This window comes from Numida meleagris, chromosome 5 (assembly GCF_002078875.1).
Source record: "Numida meleagris isolate 19003 breed g44 Domestic line chromosome 5, NumMel1.0, whole genome shotgun sequence".
NCBI classification, from domain to species: Eukaryota; Metazoa; Chordata; class Aves; order Galliformes; family Numididae; genus Numida; species Numida meleagris.
In genome coordinates, this window is record NC_034413.1 from 9390876 (window position 1) to 9399471 (window position 8596).

Sequence of the window (8596 nt, forward strand, 5' to 3'; positions counted from 1 at the left end):
GCACCGTCTACTGAATAGCCTCAAAACCTCTCAGTCTCCAAAGCTGCATTCACAGAGTCATGAAGACTGGAAGAGACCCCTAAGATCACCAAGTCCAACCCCAACCCACCCCCAGCATGCCCACTAACCCTGTCCTCAGTGCCACATCTCCATGGTTGAACATCTCCAGGGACGGTGACTCCCCCCCATCCCTGGGCAGCCTTTAAAACACTCTGTGCACTTGTGGAAGGATCTTATACTCGCTGTAAGTTTAATCAAGCCTTTGAGTTTGATCTCACACTCGAGACCGGCTATACAAAGAGCATTTGGCTCTCAGCCTCATAGCACTAAGTCCCACCTCCTAGCATTGAAGCCAAAAATGACGTGGCCGGAGCCCAGAAGAAAGGATTTAACACAGAAGCAGCATGAGAACTTACAGTCATTATGTCAGCTGTAAAAAAAGTCTTGTGTTTTGTTTTTTTTTCCAGGATGTATTTTGCTCGATGTGGGTGGTGTTCACTTGTTTTGCAGCTCTTCAGCGGCCTGTGGGAAGCTGATCGGTCTTCTCAGTGGGGCAGTTTTAGTTCAGAAGGGACAATTTAAGACAAAGGCAATCAGCCTGTTGTCTGTCCTAGGAAAAGTGTCTGAGCCCGCTCAGGGGCTGCCTTCCAGTGGAACGAGGAGCTGCTTGACATAGGGATCTTTTCTCAGGTAAGTAATGAGCTGTATTGATTTTCCTCAAACAGAAAATTGGACCTTTACAAACAACGCAACAAGCTGCTTGAGTTGCTGAAGTGATCTTGTGACCACCGCAGGCTCTTGTGCTTGTCATGAAAGAGAAGAAAAAAGTCAGCAGGGTGTATCTTGTGGGGGCAGGTTTCTCCAATAAAAAACAACTCTCCCTTCAGATACATTTAGCAAGTACTGGACCAACGTGCCTTACAGTGACAATGGACCCATTTGGAAAACAGCTGCACAGACAACCCCTTTACTCGTTCTTGTGGCCAGAGGTCTGAAGTCTGCAGGAGGATCCCACGTCCCTCTCCACGTGGTCTCTATGAGGGGATCATATGGATGCTCTCACTGCAGCTAGATGCCACTCCAGCAAGGTGCTCTGAGCTGTCCCTTGGCCATCCAAGGGTACCTGCTAGCTCACTGCTGTCACACTGGCAAAACCACCCCAGGGCAGAGTTCTTTAAAGCGTTTCTCCTCAATCCCAACCTGACCTCCTGAGAAAGTCTCATCATGTGGCAGAGCCTGTGGCTTCTCCTGTGGGGTCTCCACTGCAGAGCTGTGGAGCAAGCTCTTCAGATCTGCCTGGCAGAGGTTTAGTTCCTATGCCCTAACCTTTAAAACGATGAGGCATTATCTCCATCTCAATTCCCATATCTACTGCACATTCCTGAAGTTGACCTGACAGGAGAAAAATATTCAGCCTATTTCCAAGCTCTCAGCAGAATGCAATTCCTGCCCTGACACCTCTCCAAAGGTCCTGGAGCTTGGCTTTGCTGTAGCTGTCTTGGCAAAGCTTCAGTCCTAGCTGTCCCAGAGCAGCTGAGGAAGGTCCTTCCCAGGTCCTTCACAGCCTCTCACCCTGCTCGGGAGCCTCTAGAAGCCAGGTCTATCACCCTGACAAGGATGGGTCAACAGCAAAGGCTAATTTCCATTCTGTAGTCTAAACAGATCATTGCAGAGCATCTGAAAGAAGGAACCTAACCATGATGTCCCCAGAAACCCAGCCCTAGCACATTCTGTGCCAGGCCTCAGGCACTTGGGGGCGGCTATCTCTCCAGGCAGCATCAGCATTCCCAGCTACACATTGCAAATCCCACCTGGAGCCCCACCAGCACCACAGCAGCCGCAGTGGTGGAGGGGTTGCTCCCTTGATGCACCACTCCCAAGGCTTTGCCATGCCCCAAAAGGCAGCTGACACCCACGCTACCACCAGCTCTCCAGCAAAGCAAGAGCATCCCAGACCTCGCACTCTGCTGTGGCAGAGCAATATCCAAAAGTCTGACTGCAAAATGCTATAGCACCCAATTACTCTTGATAGCTCAATTCAGAGATCAAAAGATCCATGTCTCTATTTTCAGTGAGATTGTGGACTCTGGTACTAAGCAGTTATGGGCAATAATTCCTCTAATCAGACATGGGCGCCTGTAGGAACGCACTGTGCTAAAACTCCAGCCACTGTTTCTGAAATTAGAAAACTGAAGGAAAGAAAAAATCAACAGCGGTAAGCTCAGCAGGGACAAGCAGTGTTAATTTTGTGTTGGTAAATGGGAATTATCAGAAATGGAAAATAAAAATGCAAATTGAAAGTTAAAAAAAAGTACAATTAAAAAAAAAAAAAGCAGCCAACATACTTTGCTTTATCGGAAGGGAATGCAATTATAATCACAGAATAGGATTTTCTAATATTTTTCATATCAGTCATTTCTGTGTTTTATTTAGCGCATTACAAAATTTGGAGAAACAAGACAACCTCTCCAGTAAGCCAAAGTTTTATTATTTAGCTTAAAGGGTGGTGAAGCACGGGCACAGGTTGTCCAGAGAGGTGGTGTTGCCCCATCCCTGGAGACACCCAAGGTCAGGCTGGATGGGGCTCTGACACCTGATGGAGATGTAGTGTCCCTGTTCAGTGCAGGGGGCCTGGACCCGATGGGCTCTGAAGGCCCCTTCCAAATCAAAGCATTCTATGATTTAATGATATATCTGAACTAGGTTCACACAAAACAAATTTGGGGATGGGTGTAAGGAGGAGGGGCACTCAAGGTTGCTCAGCTGACCGCAGTACTTCAGCCCAAAGTAAAGCAGCACTGAGTGAGCAAAGTACATGCCAAGGGTAAGGCTTCTGTGGTAGATAATGGGAGCAAAGAGCTTGGTTCTTTTCCTCCCAAACCTCTCAGCCCCTCAGGGGCAGGTCTGACATGGCCAGGGATCCCTCTGTGCCTTCCCCATAGTGTCTGAGATTGGCATCACCACAAACATCACCTTTTCCAGAAAAAAAAAGAAGAAAAAAAAAATCAGTGACAAATTTTACTCTCTGCTTTAAATATGAGATGCCTAACGTCACACAATGTCTGACCTCCTTCCCAAAAAGGGATAAAATAAGAAAAATCTCTTCTTTTCCCCTTGCTCTCATCCCTTTGATAATTTGACAGAATTAAGCTGAATGTGCTGATTATTTTCCACGTGCATTAATCATGGGTAAATCATGTTAGAGAAGGAAAATGCACAGCCTGCTGTTCCCTCTCAGCACCCTCCTCTCACCCTGCTCCCAGAATAGCCTTCAGCCTGGAGGGCATCCTGCCGGTGCAATTAGCAACGTGAAATGGGGAAGAGAAGGAGATGGCAAGATGCAGGAAAAGGAACTTTTCTCAGAACTTAGACATGGCTTTTGGCTTATCAGGGCAAGCAAGCAAAAACTTAAGAGCAAGCCATACTTGCAGCCTTGAGCTCATGAAAATCTAGACAACCGATGAGCAGCTACTGTCATCTTCTGTGGTCTTAGTCTAGTCCCCAGCCAGAGCTCCACTCCTGACTGCTCCTCACTCAGCTGGCGAGGAGGTTCCCTTCACCACCTGCCAACAGTGACTGCTCCAAGTGATTCAGCTTGCCTTCCTGCTGGCAGCTAAGGCTGAATCCCTCAAGCCCTGGATCAACCCACCACGTCACCAAGGAGGTTTCTTGCAAGAGCATCATCCGCCTGGCCTGGATTCTGGAGGCAAAGTGAAACTGCATGTGTCTAATTTAGAGCTGTGAATGTCACATTTCAGGCTTGATTTGGCCATCGCCATAGGGAGGCAGTTTGTGCTACCAAGCATGGGTAGAAGCACGAGCTCTGATCCTCAGCCTACAGACTCCTCCAGAGAGGAGCCCCGCTGCGAGCTCTCCTCCCTAGCAGCTGCTACATCACAAGAATGGGTTCTGCCAGGAAGATTTTTCTTTTTCTTTTTTTTCTTTTTGCCAAAATCCATGAGGGCACTGTCACTTTAAAAAAATATTTCCTCCGGAAGAAAGCAGATACGAAGCAGAAATAACCTGGCAGAAAGGATTTGGTGACAAGGCCAGGAAGCAAGCAGTTAGAGCGGGGCTGTTTCCAGATGCACTGTGGCCATGCCATACATTAATAATCTGTGACATGCATAAAGATGGGCGAATGTTTGCCTCCAAAGCCAGCTGCTTCATGCATAGATACAGCCACTGAGAACCTCAGGAGCACGTTTCTAGCCCCTGCTCTTGCAGAACAGAACCAGAAGGGAGTAAATCCACAGCTTAAATAAGAAACCCTCCAAGGCTCCTAATGCAGCTGAGCACATGCATTTCATATTAAAGGGCAAAAGGGTTAAGATGTCAGTGCATGAGGAGAACTGAGTACACAGCACCTGGGTTCTTCCCAGGTAAACACAGAAGCCTCTCCTCCTGCAGACAGAGTCTGAGAAAGACCAGGCTTTGGGGATGCTTTTGCTGAAGGATGTTTCTCTTCCTCCCGCCTGGAAATCCATATCTCATAAGGATCAGGCCAGCATCAGGTAAGCAACATGATGTGACATCTCAGACGTGCAGCTTTGGTTTTCTGGGAAAACAGAAGCACACAGCAATCTGCTGTGACAGCAGGTAGCTCGAAGAGTATTTACTGAAAGATGGATTTTCCTCTCCGTCATGCCCCAAACAAGGCACTCAGGCACAACAAAGCGATCACAAAAATTACACCCAGTGACAGGACCAAAACAAGTCACAAGAAAAACGCCTTCTGGCACTGTTTTGTTGGTTTAGTGAGGGGCAGCCCAGCTGGGCTCCGAGAGTCTCCCAGCACTCCCATCAGTTATTCGATCTGTTTGAAACAGCTTAAAGGAATATTGCAGTTTTCTCCCTATGATCAGGCATGGTTTTTGGCTGAAATGACTCTTCTCCTCAGGAATGAGAATTTCTCTGAGGACATCCAGCTCACAGAATGCAAAATGTTCCAGGGTCTACTTAAGTCCCATGAGGATGCTCCTGGGCTGGTCACCTGGGGACCAGCCTGCCAGGCAATGGCACTGAGCGTGCTCTGAGCTGCCAAGTGAGAACACGCCTTGCTCATCATCCTCAGCCCAAAGAACTGGGTAGATATGGCAGCTCGGTCCACCCCATATCACCTTACATCTCTCTTGCTCTGATGCATGATACCAAAGGATTTGTGTAATGGTCTAAGCACAGTGAGACCCCGAGAAAGCCCCTTGAGAAACGCAGCTGACACCTACCAACCTCCTCCATTAGATCATGTATTACTGACTCTTGATGCGATCCGGACTTCTCGGTCCCATCGTGACATCATCTATGTTTTCACACAGGTAGAAGCAGATGAATTGAATTCCATCAAGCAGGACTAAGAGAACATTTCCCCTGTGGAGCCATACTCTGCTCCAAGTCACTTGGGAAAGCCCCCAGTGCCACAATGCGTGTGCTCTGTGGGCTTGTGGCCTCAGTTCCTCCTTGTCACTATGGTCTCTAGCTGTAAAGGCAGCAGGCAGGACTTCCCCTGACACACAGAAGATGAAGTGGAGCCATCAGGCAGGGGTGGAGAAGTGTGCACTTTGTAAGGCATATTTTTCTGCACTGCTTAGAGTGCTCAGTGTGTTTCAACACACTCACATTTGTCACCTCCAAAGGAAAAGAAAATCCCCCGTAAGATTTTAGGAGACCCACAGGACTTCTGGATCACTGCTTGGAAAGGGCAAAACTGTAGCAGAGATTAATATTGTATTAGTGAGAACTTCAGACGGAAGACACTCCAAGCCCACTTGTATGCTCTCTGAGTTAATACCAAAGGGTACCCTGCAGGTTTCAATCATTCGCAGGGCTTTAACACCAGCATCTGTGTTTGCAACCTGAATTCACTTTGAACACAGTGTTGGCAGCACTGCCTCGGCTACCGGCTTAGGAAGAAAATTGCTCAGGAAGCTGAGGCAAAGAAATACGTGAAAAGCAGGAAAAACCCGCCTTGTTGCTTCTGTGAGTGTCAGGCAGGGCACCAAGAGGAAAGGATGGCAAAAAGGAGATGAGTGGTTGAGCAGAAGGACAGCTCTGATCTCGCCTCTCCCGCAAGAATCATTCCTTCTTCTCCCTCACCCACTGATATTGCTTCTGCTTTAAAAATAATAACAATAATTTAAAAAAAAAAAAAGAAAACAGAATTGAACAGTGTGACTGCTCTTCTTGAGTATGCAGACACCATCGCCTCTGGGAACCCATAGCCATCCACATGCCATTCCCCTGATTCTGAGACACTCTTATATACACTCCAGATGGTTCCAACTCAGCAAAGTGGGAACCTGCCATTCTGCTGCCCGTGGGCAAACCCTGCTCGCCTGCACTCCTGTTTCTCTCCAAAGCTGCCAGCTTTGGGCTGTGCCCACCCATGGCTCTGGGTGCCCACCAGCACATCTCCTGCCACAGAGGTGCCCATCTCCTCCTCCTCTGAAGTGGCAGCTGTGTCAGACTGCTCGGAATCACATTTGGTTCTTATTCTCTAGCAGACATTCAAGATAATATTTTTAGAAGAAGCTATACTGGTATTTGCAAAAAATAGCCTTCTTTGCTTTTATCCCATATGGGGTCTTTTCCAAATTTCTTTTCCCACTCTAATCATAGTTCTAAAACTGTTTGCATCAGACAATCCAATCCTGGAAGAGCATTAATCAGACTCCTTGGGCCCCTGTTGCATAGGGGTCAGATGGCAAAAACATAGTCAGCTCAGCCATAGCCGCCTTCTTCTCTTACTGAGCGTGTAGAGCCCCAAGCTGAGGGCCATGTATGGGTGACAGTGGCATCACTCATGGTGCCACTGATGTCCATGCAGCAAGAGGAACTGCCCAGTGCTGCAGGGAGCCCTACCTGTCCTTTGCAGTTAAACACAGATCGACGATCTGGTGTGAAAAGGAAAAGTGAGCCACAGTGCCAGGTGCTGACCTGCCCTCCTGGCTGTGTCATTCCAGGGTCACTCAAAAATCTGCTTTGGGAACCATTTTCTCTGCCTGGCTGGAAGCCTGGTGGGGTGAGAGAGAAGAGAACCCTGCCGGCTGCTGGGGCTCTGCTGCCTGCTGGCAACCGAACTGGAGGAGGGGCCTGGCAGCACAGAGGTGAGCAACAGAAACAAAGACAAGTTTGGGTATTTTTTATCAGATACCTGGAAAAAGGATCTGGGTTTAATAACGTGCAGCATCCAGCAGAAAGGGAGGAAGCACGGGGAGCCTGTATCTGCAGATGGCCCAGAGCTGAGCTTTGGACAGCCCGCAGCCAGGGAACAGGAAAGCAGAAGAAGGGAGTTTGGCTCCTTCCGTGCGTCCCTGAAGGTGCACACACACATGCTACAGTGTGGGGAGAACCACAGGCCCATCAACTCCTCTGGTGCTGTTGTAAGCCTTGGGGACACCCCTGCCACCCCAAGCAAGGACCATCTTGGCCCCAATGTCAAGGATGGTATTCAAAGTCCTCTTAGGAGCTCAGACAGCTCCCACAAGCTATGCACATCCTATTACTTCTGTGCCTTGCACACTCTTTTAACATCGACCTGCACCGATCAGCTGCTATGGCATGTAAAGGGACACTTCCATCTGATGTGTCATGAGGAACAAGACCTCACAGGCACTACCCCTGTGTCAACCACATGGAGGTGGCATGACCCTAAGCATAGTACCAAGCATGGTCAGATGTCATCCAGCAAAATGTAAGGGTGACCGTGGGATATTAAACCTATATATCTTCCTCTGTGCTCTAAGTGGCTGGAGAGAGGCCATGGCTGCCTATCCAGTGTGCTCCAACTTGCATGAAAAAGTCTAAATAATTTAACTAAGTACCCCTGTGCTAACAAACGAAACATATCTACTCCTGCAGGAACAGAGTGGATTTGTCACTCTAGGTTATAAAGCAATGCCAGGCTCTTACAGATAAAGCAAGGTGCTGCAATATTTATAAGATATTTGAATTTGGTTTACGTGGAGGGTGACATGAATTCCTTCTCTCTTCCATAGAGAACTACACTGAGCAGTCAGCATGCAGGTGGGCAGCACCTTCAGCTCCATGCAGATCCTTGGTTTGACCAAACCACGGGCCCTCTACCAGCCTCCTCTAACCAGCAGGTATATTTCAGCTACCCCGAAGGCCTAGCAGCTGATTTCTGACAGTGACATGCAGAGGCCTGGACAGGGTGAAGGTACAGATCGTGGTCCTAATTCTTCCAAAGGCTACAAAGCACTCACAACACAAGTCAATAAATAAATAATGCAACCAGCACCGACTAACCAGTACAAAAGGTATGAGGGCACACTCCAAGGGGTCCATGCCTAATTTACGAGACTATTCTCACAGTTCATAATGAATTTCCAGATATTCTGGTTTACCACTGGCCTTTTCAAACTGTGCTGCAAACAAAAAGCCAACGGCTGAGAGCTCGGTTTTGCTGTGGTTTCCTTTCTCAGGTCTGACAAAGAGGGAAATGCCAACTGCATTAAGTTTTATTATGTTTTCTTCCCCAATTAAGCCACAGCCACCCACGCAGGGCCATTCCTGGGGACCTGCTGGCTGATGGCGGTGCTGCCAAGAGCAGCGCAGCTGCTCACGTGGCCACATTTGC

General features: G+C 48.3%; 1 long non-coding RNA gene across 1 annotated transcript; it reads left to right on the top strand.

The window, feature by feature from the left end:
- Positions 558-8253, top strand: LOC110400031. The gene is made up of 3 exons (XR_002439546.1): positions 558-690; positions 6960-7103; positions 7995-8253. It is a non-coding gene; the product is annotated as an uncharacterized LOC110400031 (long non-coding RNA).